We start from the raw sequence: 17,795 nt of genomic DNA, 5'->3' as shown, positions 1-17,795 counted from the left end.
TAATCAATTTTTTAAAAAAAAGAATTATTATTAAATCTGTCTATTCAACATTTTAAAGAGATAAACTTTTTTTATTAGAACATTTTGATTTTGGTGTTTGGTGTTCTTACTTCCCCTTTGTGTATGAGGAACTACATTTGGAACTGCCTTGCCTTAACCCCACAGTTTTAAGAGGAAGTCCAGCAAACTAGAAATAAATGGAAAACTAAAGAAACAAAACTGGGATCTATAAATCAATAACATGGCGAAACTATTTTGAAATCACCTTCCATAACACTTTGTGGTACTAAAAACTAACAGTATATAGAATTATCTATATAGCCAAGGTGGGAGGATCACCTCAGGCCAGGAGTTTAAGGTTACAGTGAGGTATGATTATGCCTCTGCACCCCAGCCTGAGCAACAGAGTGAGACCCTGTCAGTCAATCCATAATAAATAAATAAACAAGCAAACACATGATAGAATAGAGTGAGCTCTGAAGAAAGCTTTTCTTTTCTATAATTCTATAAGTGTACACTGACATACCACTTTTGCAGTCATTGACTAGACAAAAGATTATGGTTACAAAGCAAATATATGATATACATAATTATATATGCATATTGCATAATTAAAAGCTTAATTCCATAGATCTTTGAAGTTTCTTTTGCTATTTTGGAAGCCATCTTTTTTGCCTTAGAAATTCCATGGTTACTGTAATCTGCAAATATAGTCATTAAATAATAAAATAACAAGGCAGATTCTTATTACCTCAGAAGTTTATGGAACTAGCTACTCCAAGCACTGATGAACTAGGCATGAAGAAGGAACCTGCATAATGCTTTGCGATATTGTAGTTGTGCACAGAATAAATGTGAGATTTAATAATGTTACTTTATATATTTAACTGTTTATATTTTGCCTCTGAGCTACTAAACTCAGAGATAGCATTCTGTGTGAAATAATACTATTCAGATTAAAGGCACCCTGACTGACATCAGCAAGTTGGTGGATTAGTAGGTTCCAGCCCTCAAACCCCTGCAGAAATACCAAATACCATTTTGGGAGCCTGGAAGACCTGCTAAGAGGTTCCAGCACCCCAGTAGAATGAAAAACTCAAGAATAGACACATTGAAGAGGGTAAGAAAAACAGTTTCACTTTACCTACATCCTTCTTCTCCAAGGCAGCAGAGTTCAGTGCCAAGAGAGGCCCTTTTGGCCCATGAGTTCTCCCAGGAAGGAAAGTAAGAGTCAAGTGAGTGCCCAGCTTCCCTAGCCTTGCGTGTTGCCGCCCAAAAGGCTCACTTCTGTTTTTCCCTATCCAGAATACTGAGGGACTCTTCACAGATGAATAGTCTAGGAATATCTAGGAGAAGGGAAAAGAAGCAGAGGCTTATAGCAACCAACACATGATTCTTCAGAGCTAGATGTGGAGTCTCTTAACTGGCTTGCAGACTCCACCATAGGCTCACCCATGAGCCCTACAGGACACTTCACCTGCAGAACCCCTCAACTGACAAGCACACCCAGCACTCCATGCACCCACCCACTAGCCAGCAGCCCAACCTCCCCTGCAGATAGTGTATGCAGGCCCCAGCAGATAGCACACAGATATCAGCAACTGGCTCCTGCTGGATTGGAAGAAAGCACACAACCTTGAACACTCTGAGGCACTGCACTAGAGAAAATAAAAGGAGGTTCTCAGCACATAGTCTAGCTTTGTGAGATTGAAAGAAAGCACACAATCCTAAGACTTCCCCTCCCAAGACAGAACAAGAGGAATGGAATGGGCATATCATAGAAAAGGTCTGAGAGACCTTCAGAATCTCTAGTCAGGCAGACTGGTGAACATCTTTCCCTTCTGAAGCTAGTCAGTAAAGACTGGAGGAAGTGACTCTTTCTTCAGATGCAAAGTTAGAAGGCAAGGCTTAAAAGAACACACACACACACATACACACACACACACACACCAAGAAAACATGACAACCAAAGGAATAAATTAAAGTTCTAGCAGTTGAACACAACACACACACACACACACACCAAGAAAACATGACAACCAAAGGAACAAATTAAAGTTCTAGCAGTTGACCCCAAAGAAACAGAGACCTATAAATTACCTGATAAAGAATTCAGAACACTCACCTTGAATCTCAGTGAGCTAAACGAAATCAGGAAAACAATACATGAACAAATGAGAATTTCAACAAAGAAACCACTAAACAATCAAATTCTGGCTGGGCGCAGTGGCTCACGCCTGTAATCCCAGTGCTTTGGGAGGCCGAGGCGTGTGGATCATGAGGTTAGGAGAGTGAGACCATCCTGGCTAACATGGTGAAACGCCATCTCTACTAAAATTACAAAAAAAATTAGCCAGGAGTGGTGGTGGGTGCCTGTAGTCCCAGCTACTCGGGAGGCTGAGGCAGGAGAATGGTGTGAACGCGGGAGGCGGAGCTTGCAGTGAGCTGAGATCGCGCCACTGTACTCCAGCCTGGGTGACAGAGCGAGACTCCATATCAAAAAAAAAAACAAATCAAATTCTGAAACTAAAGAACACAATAACTGAACTGAAAAATTCAAAAGTGAGCTTCAGTGGCAGATTCAATCAAGCAGAAGGAAGAATCAATGAACTTGAAGACAGATCATTTGATATTATCCAGTCAAAGGAACAAAAAGGAAAAATAATGAAGTCAGCCTACAGGACTCTAAACCAATATGCGCATTATAGAAGTGGTAGAGCAAGCAGAGAAAGAGAAAGGAGGCAGATTGCTTATTTAAAGAAATAATAGCAGAAAACTGCCCAAATCTGGGGAGGAAAATGAACATCCAGATCCACAATTCCCAAAGAATTCCATGTAGGTTGAACATAAAGATGTCTTCACTGATCTTTTTGTGGTTCATAAGCATGATGATTGGGTTTTCATACCATTGTGTAAGATGTGCCTTTCTCAGACCTTGCTAAAACACTGGCACATTACCTGTCTGATATGAAAATTTTTTCACTGAGACACATTACAATCAAATTTTCAAAAGTTAATGACAAAGAATTTGAAAGCAGCAGAGGAAAGCAACTTGTCATGTACAAGGGAGCTCCTATAAGACTTTCAGCGGGTTTTTCAGTAAACCTTGCAAGCCAGAAGAGAATGGGATGATATACTCAAAATACTGAAAGAAAAGAAAAGCCTCCCAACTAAGAATAATTTACGCACAAAGCTGTCATTCAGAAAAGGAAAGATGAAGACTTTTCCACAAAAACAAAAGCTGAGGGAGTTCATCACCACTAGACCTGCCTCACAAGAAATGCTAAAACTGAAACTAAAGTTGAAGTACTTGAAGTGGAAACTAAAGGATGCTAATTAGCAACATGAAAACATGAAAGTATGAAACTCCCTGGTAAAGGGAAGTATAGAGTTACATTCAGAATACTGTAATGTAATGGCGGTACATAAAATCATTTTTAACTCTGAGTTAAAAGTATTAAAAATAACTATAGCTACAGTAATTTGTTAATTGATGCACAATATAAAAATGTAAATTTTGACATCGATAACAATGTGGGAGAGGATAGATGAGTTAAAGTGTCGAGTTTTTGTATGAGATCTAAGTTGTTATTATCATAAATGATTAGAATGTATCCCCAAACTAATTGTATTATATACAATATATACAGCTTTACATGTCAATCATACCTAAAGTAGTTATTTTTTTAAATTAACATGCTCTTTCCAGAACCATTACTTTATAGTGAGTAACTTGGAAGCTTTTACTACATTATTAATGGATATCAACAGAATATTTTTTAAAGTCGAAAATGACTTTAAACTTTAAATGACACCTTGTGTCGTTTCTGAACATCTTCATTTGATACTCCTAGAGATGCCAAACCTATTTCTTGTGAAAACTGAGCAAGGAGGAAATACCAGGATCCCCAAGTAGTGGAACATGTCCCAAGAGTTCATCACACGTGTCTCTGACAAGAAGAACATCACAAAGAACCGTTATACAAGAAGCCTTAAACTACCACTGGTGGTAGAACAAAACTTAAAATCCCAAATATAACCTTGTTACTATAATAAAAATACTTTTAAGTCTGAATTTCAGATTCATCTTATCAGCATTTTGAGCTGTATGATAACACACTATTTTAATAAAATAGCCACTACTATTTTCAAGTGCTTACTATATGCCAAATCATGGTGTTTTATTTGTACATTATTTGTTTTAATTCTCAAGACAACCTTAAAGAATTAAAGTAACTTATTAGTGCAAGATCCTATAGAGCAGACCACTGCCTGTTTTTATAAATAAATTTTTATTGGAATATGGATACACTAACAAAAGAGATTAAAGGCATCCAATAATAACTTGGTAATGGCTGATCTTTTAAGAAAATACAGGCCGGGCGCGGTGGCTCATGCCTGTAACCCCAGCACTTTGGGAGGCCGAGGCAGGTGGATCACGAGGTCAGGAGTTCGAGATCAGCCTGGCCAACATGGTGAAACCCTGTCTCTACTAAATACAAAAAAATTAGCCAGGCGTGGTGGTGCACGCCTGTAATCCTAGCTACTCAGGAGGCTGAGGCAGAAGAATTGCTTGAACCCGGGAGGCAGAGGTTGTAATAAGCTGAGATCGCAGCACTGCACTCCAGCCTAGGTGAGGGAGTGATACTCCATCACACACACACACAAAATAAAATTGAATTTAAAAATATATATATATGTTACAGAAATCTGGAAATAAACAATTTAAGAACATAAATAAAACTAAATGCAGTAGACGCATTTCCTGGTTCCTCTGTGTCATGTTAACTTTAAAAAGAAACAACATATTCAACATGTTATGGCTATTAGCATCTTTTCAGCCACATTTCCTTTTGTTCTCATAATTTTTATGCATATTGTTTTTTCCTATTTTTGATTAACACTATGTTTGACACATGATTTCTTTATATTAGAAACTTTAAATTCCACTCAATTTCTAATGTGAAATTTTCTTAGGTATTAGCAAACCTATTCAAAGTAATTTTATTTGCTACCATAGTATAGTCCTTTATTATTTTATGTTTGGGCCATAGCAACAGTCTACCAGATATGTGACCTCTAGCCTCCAACTTTAAAATATTCTATACAAAGCTTTAAGAATAGTTTTTCTAAATGAAGTTTTTTCAAAGACTTTTTAAAGAATAGCTTTAAATTTACAGAAGAACAGGGCAGAAAATACAGATTCCCATATGTCACCCTCTAACCCAACACACACCATTTCTCCTATTAATATCCTGCATTAGTGTGGTACATTTGTCACAACTGATGAACCAGTACTGCTACATTATTAACTAAAATCCATAGTTAACATTAGGGGTCACTCTGTGCTGTATAGTTCTATCTATTTTGACAACTGCATAGTGTCATGTATCCACCATAATAGTAGCATACATAATCATTTTATTACCCTATAAATGCCCTATGCTCCACCTATTTACCCCTACCTACCTTATACCCCTGGGTAACCAATTATCTTTTGTCTCTGTAGTTTTGCCTTCTAAATAAAATTTTTCCTGATATTTAAAACCTCAATCTCTGGAGTAGGGCCATATGTGTGAATGAAAAAAGCAAATTGTAGAAAGTATGTGTAGTATCCTATTTATAAATTTTAAAAATTACATGTATTTGATTATACATAGAACATTTCTGGAAGGATACCTAGAAAAATGATAACTTCTGAGGAAAGGAGGAGAGACAGTAGATGAGGCCTTTTACTTTCTAGTATCCTATTTTGTTTGAATTTCTTTCCATATACGAATATTATGATTTTAAATATTTTAATTATCAACCTAAAAATATCTCTGGATAAAAAGGTTTTTTTTCAAAGCATGAAAGCACTAGAAAGCACAAAGGAAAAGTTCTAGAGATTTTAACTGCACAAAAATATTAAAATTCTGTATCTTAAAAGCATCATAAGATCCAATCCACCTGCTATTTATCTATTTATCTATGATGTTCTTTATTTTTTAATTTTTTATTTATTATTATTTTTGAGACAGTCTTGCTCTGTTGCCCAGACGGGAGTGCAGTGGCGCAATCTCAGCTCACTGCAGCCTCTGCCTCCCAGTTTCAAGAAATTTTTGGTGCCTCAGCCTTCCGAGTAGCTGGGATCACAGGCTTGCGCCACCATGCCTGGCTAATGTTTGTATTTTTAGTAGAGACAGAGTTTTGCCATGTTAGCGAGGCTGGTCTTGAACTCCTGGCCTTAAGTGATTTGCCTGCCTAGGCCTTTCACAATGCTGGGAGTACAGGCATGAGCCACCATGCCCAGCTATGATCCTTATTTTAGCTCATATTTTTCCACACCTAATAATCTCACATGGCTTTATGGTTTCTTGTTCACTCTTCACATATTACCAACCTCACCGCAACCCTGCATCTTTGTGGCTCCTATTTTAGGATGGGTTTCATTTTAAAATGGCAACCCTTTCATCAGTCCCAATCTACCTACTCTGCATTGTTTTGGTAGTAAATATTACCTTCCAAAATTGTTTTATTATTTAGTTAATTTGTATCTTTTTGTCTCTGTCCCCCTTGCCATGTCCCACATGAACAAAATTATTTACCTATCTTGTTGACTGATGAATCCTTAGTACCTGACACTTGGTAGGTGTTCAGTAAAAAACTGCTGAATGAACTGGGCACAATGGCTCATGCTTGTAATCACAGCACTTTAGGAGGCCAAGGCAGGATGATTGCTTGAGGCCAGGTGTTTGAAGCAGCCTGGGAAACGTTGCAAGACCTCGTCTCTATAAACAATATTCTAAAAATTAGGTGGGTGTGGTGGCACACACCTGTAATCCCAGCTAGCAAGAAGGCTGAGGCAGGAGGATTGCTTGAGCCCAAGAGTTCAAGGCTGCATGAAGTGAACTATGATTGCTCCAGCTTGGGCAACAGAATGAGACCCTGTATCTTTACAAATTGTGTTGAATGAATAATTGAGTTATTAAAAGTATTGGTATATCCTATTATTCTACTTCTGTTGGTACATGTTGTAGAATTTGTTGTGCTTGATAGTGATCATACTCCTCAGGTGTCTAGATATTTTGGTTCACAAGCCATGTTCTCCTAGTGTTATCTACTACCCCTTCTAATAATGGATAGAAAGGTAGAGCAAAATGGCAGACCCTTGTTTTTATCCCTTCCCACAAGTTTAAGGAGCAGAAAGCAAGAGCTGTAGGCAACCACAGAACTGATGCTCTCTCTTTGCTACTGTTTCTCCAGTAAGGATCTGTGTTGAAATCCACAATCCAGCAGCAGAAGGCTGTTATAATTTATCAAAATTCTGGCAGCAGGGAAGGAGTGGAGGGGTCAATGCCCCAATATTCTATAGTATCTGGTCAGCCCCACTTTTTCATTGGCAACTCACTTCAACAGACCCTTTATCTAATCCTACAGGAAGCCTGATCTGTTGCTGGTGATTTCTGTAGCAATCAGTAGTTTGGCACTGATTGTCCCAAAGCAAAGTGGGCCATGGCAAAACAGTATTTCAGAACCTACTCCTAACACTAACTATGGTTTCCTCTTAAGTTTTTGATCTTATTCCTCAAGCTTTTGCTTCCTTCTTGTTTCTGTTGTTACTCAGGGTTGATTTGGAGGGAGGAAGACAACAGCCTTTACTAGTTTTTCATTTTTTCAGGAACCATATGTAAGAAACTCACTTTAAATATAAAGACATAGATAGGTGAAAAGTAAATAAAGATCTGCCATGCTAAAACTAATAAAAAGAAAGCTGGAGTTGCTATATTGTCAGACAAAGCAGATTTCAGAAAAAGGAAAACTGTCAGGGATAGAGAGAAGCATTACATAAGTATAAAGAGGTAAATTCTCCAAAAAGATAAAACAATCTTTAACATATATGCACCTAACAGCATTAAAATGTGTAAGGCAAAAACTGATAGAACCACGAAGAGAAATAGACAAATCCAGTATCACAGAGACTTCAATATCTCTCTTTCAATAATTCATCCAGCAGGCAGAAAATCAGTAAAAATTGAACTGTAGTATCATTAATCTACTGGATCTAGTTGACATTTATAGAATACTTCATGTAAGAACAGCAGAATATACATTATCCTTAAAAAATATACACATTTGTCAATATAAAAATAACCTTTGTTTGCAAAAAAAATCTAAACGAAATTAATAGATACACAACAAATTTAGAAAAATATTTGCAAGGAGGTTTAATCAGGGAACTCAGAAATTCACATCAAGGGAACAAGCAATTCAACAGAAGAATGGATGGGCAAATAATATGAATTCAGAGAATAATAAATCCAAATATGAAAAGAGGCTCAGAATCAGGAGAAATCAGGAAAATGCAAATTAAAATAATAAGATGCCAGTTAGTCTAACAGACTGACAATTTTTTTTTAATTCAACTAACATTTACTGAGTGCCTAATATGGACAGACACTGAGCTAAGCACACCTCTAATTTAGTGTTCAGAAAGTACTTTGAAGTGGATCTTATCCCTTTTATTCAGTTGATGAAAGTGAGGATCATAAAACTCACAGTAGGGGAAATTGAATTCACTCTATAGGAGCTATTTTTCTTTCCTTTTTGAATAGATAGTTCATTCAGATACTGTATGTGTAGAGAGAGACAGATGTTTTGAGTTTCAGTCTCCCGTGATCTCCTGTTCACCAATTTCTCATAACACCACCACCTATCCCATTAATACTTTTATTAGTTTTTTGCATACCTTCCCAGATATTTTCAGAAAAATACAAATTTATATTATTCTCCATTTTAAAAATAAACATAACAATATATACACTGTCCTACATATATTAGTTTACAATATATCTTAGAATTATTTATGTAACTCCATAATGAGATTCCTTATCTTTTAATGGCTGCTTAGTATTCCACTACATGAATGCCAGAATTTATTTTACTAGCCCTTATGATGGACATGGACATTGTTTTCAGTCTTCGGCTTTTAAAAACAGTATCATTGAATAATAATGTACATAATTTTGTCTCACATGTTCAAGATATCTGCTGGATACATTCACAGAAAAGAGATTGCTAAGTTAAAGATGTGTGTGTTTGTGTGTAATTTTGACAGATATTGCCAAATTTCTCTCCATAGGTGCTGTATAAACAGATGAGAGTGCCCCCACAGCATTGTTATTAGAGTATGTTATTCAAACTGTTGTATTTGGGACTAATAAGCAGAAATGTTTAATCTCAGTAAAATTTTACTATGCATTTCTCTTGTCACAAGTGAGGTGAAACATCTTTTCAGACTGGGAAAAATGTTCAATGACCAATAGCAACTATGGCTGGTGAGGGGTCCAAGTAAAAGGGTATTGTTATAGATAGCTGGCATAAATGTGAAATTTTTCAACTTATTCGTAAAACAGTCTGACAACCTGTATTAAGATTTTTTAAGCTACAGGTATCTTTTGTCCTTGCTGTACCATTCTTGGGAATCTGTTCTATAGAAATAAAATACATAAGATTCTATTCACAAAAATATTCATAGTGGAAAAAAGGGTAACAAAATGAAAGCTAATCAGTAGGAAAACAGCAGAATGAATTACAACTCCTGCATCCTATAAAATATTATACAACTATCAAAAGGAATGAATTCAAGTTGTATGAGTTGTCATTTCCAGATATTGCTAAATGAGAAAAAGATGGAGAAAAGTGCAGGATCTCAATCTGTAAAACAAAATACATCAATACCTATAGAGATGTTTACATATTTGTGTGTGCACATACGGATATTTATATTTGTAGATGTATATATATACATGAACATATATATACGAGGGAATGTGAAAAACACATATTACTTGGGATTATAGGTTTGCTTGCTCTCAGGTCAAAATAGTAATGACATAAGATGTAAATTTCTTTTTCTCTCATAGTCCAAGGATAATCGGTTCAGGACTGATAGAGCAGCTCTGGATATTAGGTACTCAAGCTACTTTTAGCTTTTTAATCTGATCTACTCAATATGTGAATGTGTGGCTTCTATTTCATGGCCTAAGATGGTAGTTCCAGCTCCTGCCATGATACATTTGAGAACAGGAAATAGTAAAAGAGTATACCTCTTCTTTCTAAGGGCGTATCACGGAAGTTGGAGCCACCATTTCCACTTACGACCCATGGGCCAAAACCTACTTACATGGCCAAACTTTCAAGAGAGTTAGGAAATTATAGTCACTATCCATGTAGCAATGTACCCAGCTAACATATGGGGGTTCTGCCGGGCACGGTGGCTCACGCCTGTAATCCCAGCACTTTGGGAGGCTGAGGTGGGTGGATCACCTGAGGGTCAGGAGTTCGAGACCAGCCTGACCAATACGGTGAAACCCCGTCTCTACTAAAAATACAAAAAAATTAGCCAGGTGTGGTGGCGTGCACCTGTAGTCCCAGCTACTTGGGAGGCTGAGACAGGAGAATTGCTTGAACCCAGGCAGCGGAGGTTGCAGTGAGCTGAGATCACACCATTGCACTCCAGCCTGGGCGACAGAGCAAGACTCCGTCTCAAAAAAACAAAACAAAACAAAACAAAACAAAAAAAATATGGGGGTTCTAAGATTAAAGGAAGAAGAGGAGAAAGGACATTGGGAAATAATTGTATTCTCTGCCACAACAGAGTAAATTAATAGGTGAGCTAGGTAATGGAAAAGGGACTCTGTTTCCTACAAATTATCTACTTCTGCATTACACATGCATTCCAAAACAGTGGCTTAAAACAACATGATTTATTATCTCTCACCACACTGTGATTTGGCCAGAAAGTTCTGTTAGTCTCCCCTGTGTTCACTCCTGTGGCTGCCTTTACACTGTCTTTCACTCCCAGATTTATAACATAGTGGTCTCAGTGCAGTGTTCCAAACGGTGAAAAAAGAAGCTGTGAAGCTTCTCTAGACCTAGTCTAAGAAGTTGTACAAAGTCACATCTATTTGCATTCTGTGGTCAAAGCAAGTCACAAAGATAGCTAGATTCAAGGGGTAAGGAAATAAAGCCTTTGATGGGAAAAGTGGCAAAAGCACATTGCAAAGATGCATGAACAAAGTAGGCATGATTTATTGAGGGCAAATATTGTAACAATCTCACAAATTACACATTTTATATATTTTTAAATTTTTATTTCAATAGTTTGTGGGGAACAGGTGGGTTTTGGTTACATGGATAAGTTCTTTAGTGATGATTTCTGAGATTCTGGTGCACCTGTCACCTGAGCAATGTACACTGTAGCCAATGCGTAGTCTTTTATCCCTCACCCCCCTCTCACCCTCCCCCAACAAAGTTCCCAAGTCCACTGTATCATTCTTAAGCCTTTGCATCTTCATAGCTTAGCTCCCACTTATAAGTGAGAACATAATGATGTTTGGTTTTCCATTCCTGAGTTACTTCACTTAGAATAATGGTCTCCAACTCCATCCAAGTTGCTGTGAATGCCATTATTTCATTTCTTTTTATGGCTGAGTAGTATTCCGTGGTATAAAAGCTATATATTTATATTTAATATATGTGTATAAATTTTCATATTTGTTCACAGAGAAATGTAAGTAAAATTGGTTAAATTTGTGGTAGGTAGATACAAGTCTGACCGAGTCACTCTTCTGCTCTTTATTGCCACACAGATTAAAGTCCAAGTTCCTTAGCCTATACTATTTCCACTATATTACACTACCTCCCAGAGAACATGGCATAAAAACCAGGAAGAAAGAGAAATTCCTTCTGGCTGAAATGGTTGGGAAAGGCTTCATGTAAGGTGTGGGATCTGAACTGGAAGAAATATTTGAATTGATGGAGAGGGGCAAGGCGGTAAACCCTAAATCATAATCTTTTAAGGACCACCCTTTTAAAAAATTGAAATATAGCATATATGCAAAAATGAGTGATTTATCACAAAGAGTGTCCCTGTATCCAGCACCCAGGAAATAGAAACCTTCTTATGAGAGCTCCCAGTAACTATCCTGTCACTGTTCCCCGAATGTAACCACTCTTCTAATTTCTAACCATACATCATTTTTGCCTAGTTTTGAGTCTTACATGAATGAAATTATGTAATGTATATTTTCACCATTATATTTCTGAAAATGATCTGTGGTGTTTATCGTTTGTTCATATTCACTTCTATATTCTATTAAATGGATAAAATATATTTATCCATTTTATTGTTGATATTTCAGTGGGCTGTTTCCACTTTAAAGCTATTAACCAATTATGGTGCATTCTTCTGTATGTCTCTTCACATGCAAGTGAAGACATTTCTGTTGAGTATATACTTAGGATTAAAGTTGCTTAGTCATTGATGTATTTTCAAATTTTGTAAAGAATGACAGTTTTCCAAGTTTATGGAAACTTTACCCAATCCCTGTCCCCCGTCCCCGCTCCACAACAGTGTGTCAAAGTTTCACTTTCTCCACACTGTGGTCAACACGTGGTATTGTCAATCTTTTTAATTTGGTCATTCTGATGTGAATGTAGTGGTATCTCATTTTGACATTAACCTTTTACTTGATGACCATTGAAGTTGAGCACCATTTTATGGTACTTAACATTTGGAGATGTTTTTGTTTTTGACAAAAATGGCCTTCAGAGACATTTTGGAGATCTTTTCTGTAGTGCCTGTTAAAGTCATTTGCCCTTATTTCTGTTGGGTTGTCATTCTTTTTCTTACTGATTTTTAGGAATCATTTATATATTCTGGATATGAGTTCTTGGTCAAATATATGTGTGGCCAGTATCTTTTCTTACATTGTGGTTAGTCTTTTTGTAATGGTGCCTTGATAAACAGAATTATTAATGTAATACATTTTACCAGTATATCTTTTTTTTTTTTTTTTTTGAGACAGGGGTCTCACTCTGTCACCCAAGTTGCAGTGTAGTGGCACAACCAGGGCTCACTGCAGCCTCAACCTCCTGGGCTCAGGCGATCCTCCTACCTTAGCCTCCCAAGTAGCTGGGACTACAGGTGTGTGCCACCACACCCAGCTAGTTTTTTTTTGTAGAAATGGGGTTTTGCCATGTTGTCCCGGCTAGTCTCAAACTCCTGGGCTCAAGCCATCCTCTTGCCTCAGCTTCTCAAAGTGCTGGGATTACATGCATGAGCCACCATGCCAAGCCTTCTTAAATTATTTTTAATCTGTCCTCTATTTCTTCTTAAGACTCTAAAGATATGGTAATTTGCAACAGAAGTTATTACAGGAAATGGACCCTTAAGTAAGATTTTGAGATTGGGTTGGATACACACACACACACACACACACACACACAGGCACACATAAAATCAATCAGAGGAATAACCTCGTTCCTATAAGGAAAGAGACTACAGACTACAGGTAATCCATGGCTTACAATATTTAGTTTACTTTTTTTTGAGACAAGGTCTCACTCTATTGCCCAGAATGGAGTGCAGTGGTGTGACCATAGCTCACTGCAGCCTCAACCTCCTAGGCTCAAGCAATCCTCCTGCCTCAGCCTCCTAAATAGCTGGGACTATAGGCGTGCACTACCATACCCAGCCTATTTATTTATTTTTTATTCATTTATGAGATGGAGTTTCGCTCTTGTCACCCAGGCTTGAGTGCAATGGTGTGATCTCGGCTCACTGCATCCTCCGCCTCCCAGGTTCATGCGATTCTCCTGTCTCAGCCTCCCCAGTAGCTGGGATAACAGGCACCCACCACCACGCCCAGCTAATTTTTGTATTTTTAGTAGAGACAGAGTTTCACCACATTGGCGAGGCTGGTCTTGAACTCCTGACCTCAGGTGACCCACCCACCTCGGCCTCCCAAAGTGCTAGGATTACAGGTGTGAGCCACCATGCCTGGCCTATTTTTCTTTTTTTGTAGAGACAGAGTCTCACTATATTGCCCAGGCTGGTCTTGAACTCCTGAGCTCCAATGATCCTCCTGCCTTTGCCTCCCAAAGTGCTGGGATTACAGGAAGGAGTCACTGCGCCCAGCCAGTTTGCAGTTGTATTATGATTACCAGTAACAACATGAAATGAAGTGAAGCAGGTGAGGAGTGTATCACCATGATAACCATAGTAATTATAAAGATTATAGATCCATCTGGCTTTTCTTATGGTCCGAAACTGAAAGTACTTAACCCGTTTATGCCAGAGGTTGCAATTTTTTGAATTTTTGCATGAGTGAAAAATCAGACCTCGGCGATGACCTTGAGCAGTAGGCTATAAATAATTCCCACATGCTTAGTGTTCCAATAATGGAACGCTAGGCATACGTGGGTTAAGGGGCATGGTGGCTAATACCTGTAGTCCCCTATTTGGGAGGCTATGGTGGGAGGATCTCTTGAAGCCAGGAGTTTGAGGCCAGCCTGGGCAACACTGCAAGACCCCATCTCTAAAAAAATTTTTTTTTAATTAGCTGCGCATGGCGGCACACACCTGTTATCCCAGCAACTCAGGAGGCTGAGGCAGGAGGGTTGTCTAAGCCTAGGAGTTTGAGGCTGCCGTAAGCTATGATTATGCCACTGCACTCCAGCCTGGGTGATAGAGTGGGACCCTATCTCTAACGAAAAGAAAAGAAAAATACATAAGAAAAAGAAAAACATAAAAACTACAATTAAGACTGTATGTGGTGACCAGGTGCGGTGGCTCACACCTGTAATCCCAGCACTTTGGGAGGCTGAGGTGGGTAGATCACTTGAGGCCAGGAGTTCAAGACCAGCCTGGCTAACATGGTAAAACCCCATCTCTATGAAAAAATACAAAAATTAGCTGGGTGTGGTGGTGCACACCTGTAGTCCTAGCTACTTGGGAGGCTGAGGCATGAGAATCGCTTGAACCCGGGAGGTGGAGGTTGCAGTGAGCCTTGATTGCACAATTGCACTCCAGCCTGGGTGACAGAGTGAGACACTATCATAAACAACAACAAAAAGAAAATGACTGTATGTGGAGCATGAGAACTCTATTACAGGTCTGAAGGAGTTGATTATCTTCTGTAATCACTGGGCAGATATGGTAGATTTGTAGTATCAATTACATGCTTAATTCTTCCCCTTTCCTATTCTAATGCTGGAACATTGGTGGGGAGAGGAGTCCTAAGACATACGATAGGGACATTTGAGCAGAGAAAAATGAAGCTGAAAACTCTGAACATCAGTCTTCCCCTAAATCTCTTTCTGAGGAAACCAACCTCCTATGCATAGAGGCTTTCAGTGATTGCACTTGGGCAAGCTCCTTCACAAGCTGATACATGCTCTCCTCAGAATTTACCAGCTGGGGCTAGGCATGGTAGCTCATGCCTGTAATCCCAGCCCTTTGGGAGGCTGAGGTGGGAGGACTGCTTGAGCCCAGGAGTTCAAGACTAGCCTAGGCAACACAGCAAGGCTCTGTCTCTAAAAAAAAAAAAAAAAATTTAATTAGCCATGCATGGTGGTTTGCGCCTGTAGTCCCAGCTACTCAGAAGGTTGAGGTGGGAGGATCACTTGAGCCCAGGAGTTCAAAGTTGCAATGAGCCATGATCACACCACTGCACTCCAGTCTGAACAAAGCAAGACCCTCCCTGTCTCCAAAAATAATAAAATAAAGAATTTACCCTTACTACCTATTAGTGCCTCCAGTTATATCCCAACATAGCCTAGTCAGAGAATTGAGGCCTTCTCTGGAGAGAGAAAGCCTATGTAGGAGAACTAAAGGCCTTGCCATTTTAATCAGCGGAAACTTGGACAGCATATATGAGAATACATTTAAGGTTAGATCATGGCAAATTTATTGGCATGGGTGCACTCACCTAAGAATCAAGAGTTAATATTTTGGCATTAATAATTTGGTAGGATGAGGCTTAAATTCAGTAATAGCCTATAAATAAGATGGCCAAAATGCCAGAAATTCCTGGGCATATTGTAGAGGAGAAAACACAAAGGCTCCTTAGCCATTGTTAATTTTCACCATGTCATTAAGGAATGCAATGATGATGGGAGCACCACTATTTCCTAGGAGCTCTGAAGTGGCTGTCTTTGTTTGCGAGAGATGATGGTGGTAAACACTGTAGTGGAACTGAGTTAGCTGATCTTAGTGGGAACATTAGAATCCTAAGGCAGTAGAGCCCACATAATGGCATATAAATATCAGAGACAAGACAGACACAGTGGCTCACGTCTGTAATCACAGCACTTTGGGAGGCCAACGCAGGCAGATCACTTGAGGCCAGGAGTCCGAGACCAGCCTGGCCAACATGGTGAAACCCCATCTCTAGTAAAAATACAAAAATTAGCTGGGTGTGATGGTGCATGCCTGTGGTCTCAGCTACTCAGGAGGCTGAGGCAAGAGAATGGCTTGAGCCTGGGAAGTGGAGGTTGCAGTGAGCCGAGATCACACCACTGCACTCAGCCTGGGCAACAGAGCAAGACTCTGTCTCAAAAAACATAAAAATATAAATAAATAAATATCAGAGACAAAGTAGGCACAATTACCAAAATAAGTCAAAGGAGAGAACGTTAACCAGAGTAGTTTGACCCACAGGGAAAAGTGATAATGGCTAAATGATCATGAGGTCCCTGGAAATGTAATAAAGTAACCTACCAAGGTGCTGCTTGACATATATAGGTGGAAAAATTCTTGTGGTTTTGTAATAAAATTTGAAGCATCTCATCTAGCTCCCAGACTTGGTACTCCTTCACTGATGGAAAGAGACTGGATCCTTTGATGAAAGGGGCAATGCAATCACAGCTGTATACAACGAATTGTTCCCTAATCCAGTGGGGTTCCCAAACTTGTCTGTACATTAGAACACCTTAGGATTCTAAAGCCCAGGCCACAACCCAAACTAATTAAATAGTAATCTCGGGGAAGACCCAGGCATCAGTATTTTTTCAAGTTCCCCAGATACTTCCAGTGAGCAGACATGTTGGGGGAATCATTGCCCTAAGCCTTTTCCGTAGGGACCAGTGACCATTCACTAGAGAAAGGAAAATATCCAAAATTCTTTGTTTTGTTTTGTTTTGTTTTGTTTTTGAGACAAGGTCTTGCTCTGTTGTCACCCAGGCTGGAGTGCAGTGGCATAATCTCAGCTCACTGCAACCTCTACCTCCCGAATAGCTGGGACTGCAGGCATGCACCATCACTCCCAGCTAGTTTCTGTGTTTTTGGTAGAGATGGGGTTTCATCATATTGGCCAGGCTGGGTAGAATTCTTTTTTTTTTTTTGAGATGGAGTCTTGCTCTGTCGCCCAGGCTGGAGTGCAGTGGCACGATCTCGGCTCACTGCAAGCCCCGCCTCCCAGGTTCACGCCATTCTCCTGCCTCAGCCTCCCAAGTAGCTGGGACTACAGGCGCCCGCCACCATGCCTAGCTTATTTTTTTTGTATTTTTAGTAGAGACGGGGTTTCACCATGTTATCCAGGATGGTCTCGATCTGCTGACCTCGTGATCCACCCGCCTCGGCCTCCCAAAGTGCTGAGATTACAGGCGTGACCCACCGCCCGGCCCAGGCTGGCTAGAATTCTTAAGGCACTGTCTCTTAACTTGTACTAATACTAGAAACCCAAAACTCTACCCTGGACAACTGGTCAGAATAGGGGACCTAAGCAAGTCAAGTGATGGAATCTTGGCCTGGCTGTGGCTAACAGTAGATCCAGAAGGACCCATACTGTGGCTATTTCTCCAGTCCCAGATGTGTAGTAGTAATATATATCTTTTAACAACAATCTTTATTTTGGTTTCCTGATCAATGGAGGGATTGCTATTATGGTAGAAAGTGCTACACAGCAGCTTAGGTCTGCTTTCTACCACTCCTCATTAAGATAGTAAAGGAAAAGCAGGGCTATATCCCT

General features: G+C 39.2%; 1 protein-coding gene and 1 non-coding gene across 5 annotated transcripts in view; both read left to right on the top strand.

Annotated features, from left to right (window-relative positions):
* UBE2D3 (ubiquitin conjugating enzyme E2 D3) overlaps positions 1 to 17,795 on the top strand; it is a 73,158-nt gene that overhangs the window by 6,922 nt on the left and 48,441 nt on the right. The gene's annotated exons all lie outside the window — the stretch shown is intronic.
* LOC112209131 (small nucleolar RNA U13) lies at positions 2,865 to 2,968 on the top strand. Its single transcript, XR_002943798.1, has one exon. It is a non-coding gene; the product is annotated as a small nucleolar RNA U13 (small nucleolar RNA).

The sequence above is a fragment of the Pan troglodytes genome, chromosome 3 (assembly GCF_028858775.2).
Source record: "Pan troglodytes isolate AG18354 chromosome 3, NHGRI_mPanTro3-v2.0_pri, whole genome shotgun sequence".
Taxonomy (NCBI): domain Eukaryota; kingdom Metazoa; phylum Chordata; class Mammalia; order Primates; family Hominidae; genus Pan; species Pan troglodytes.
The sequence above is the reverse complement of the archived record's forward strand: the minus strand, read 5'-3'. Positions and strand labels throughout refer to the sequence as shown.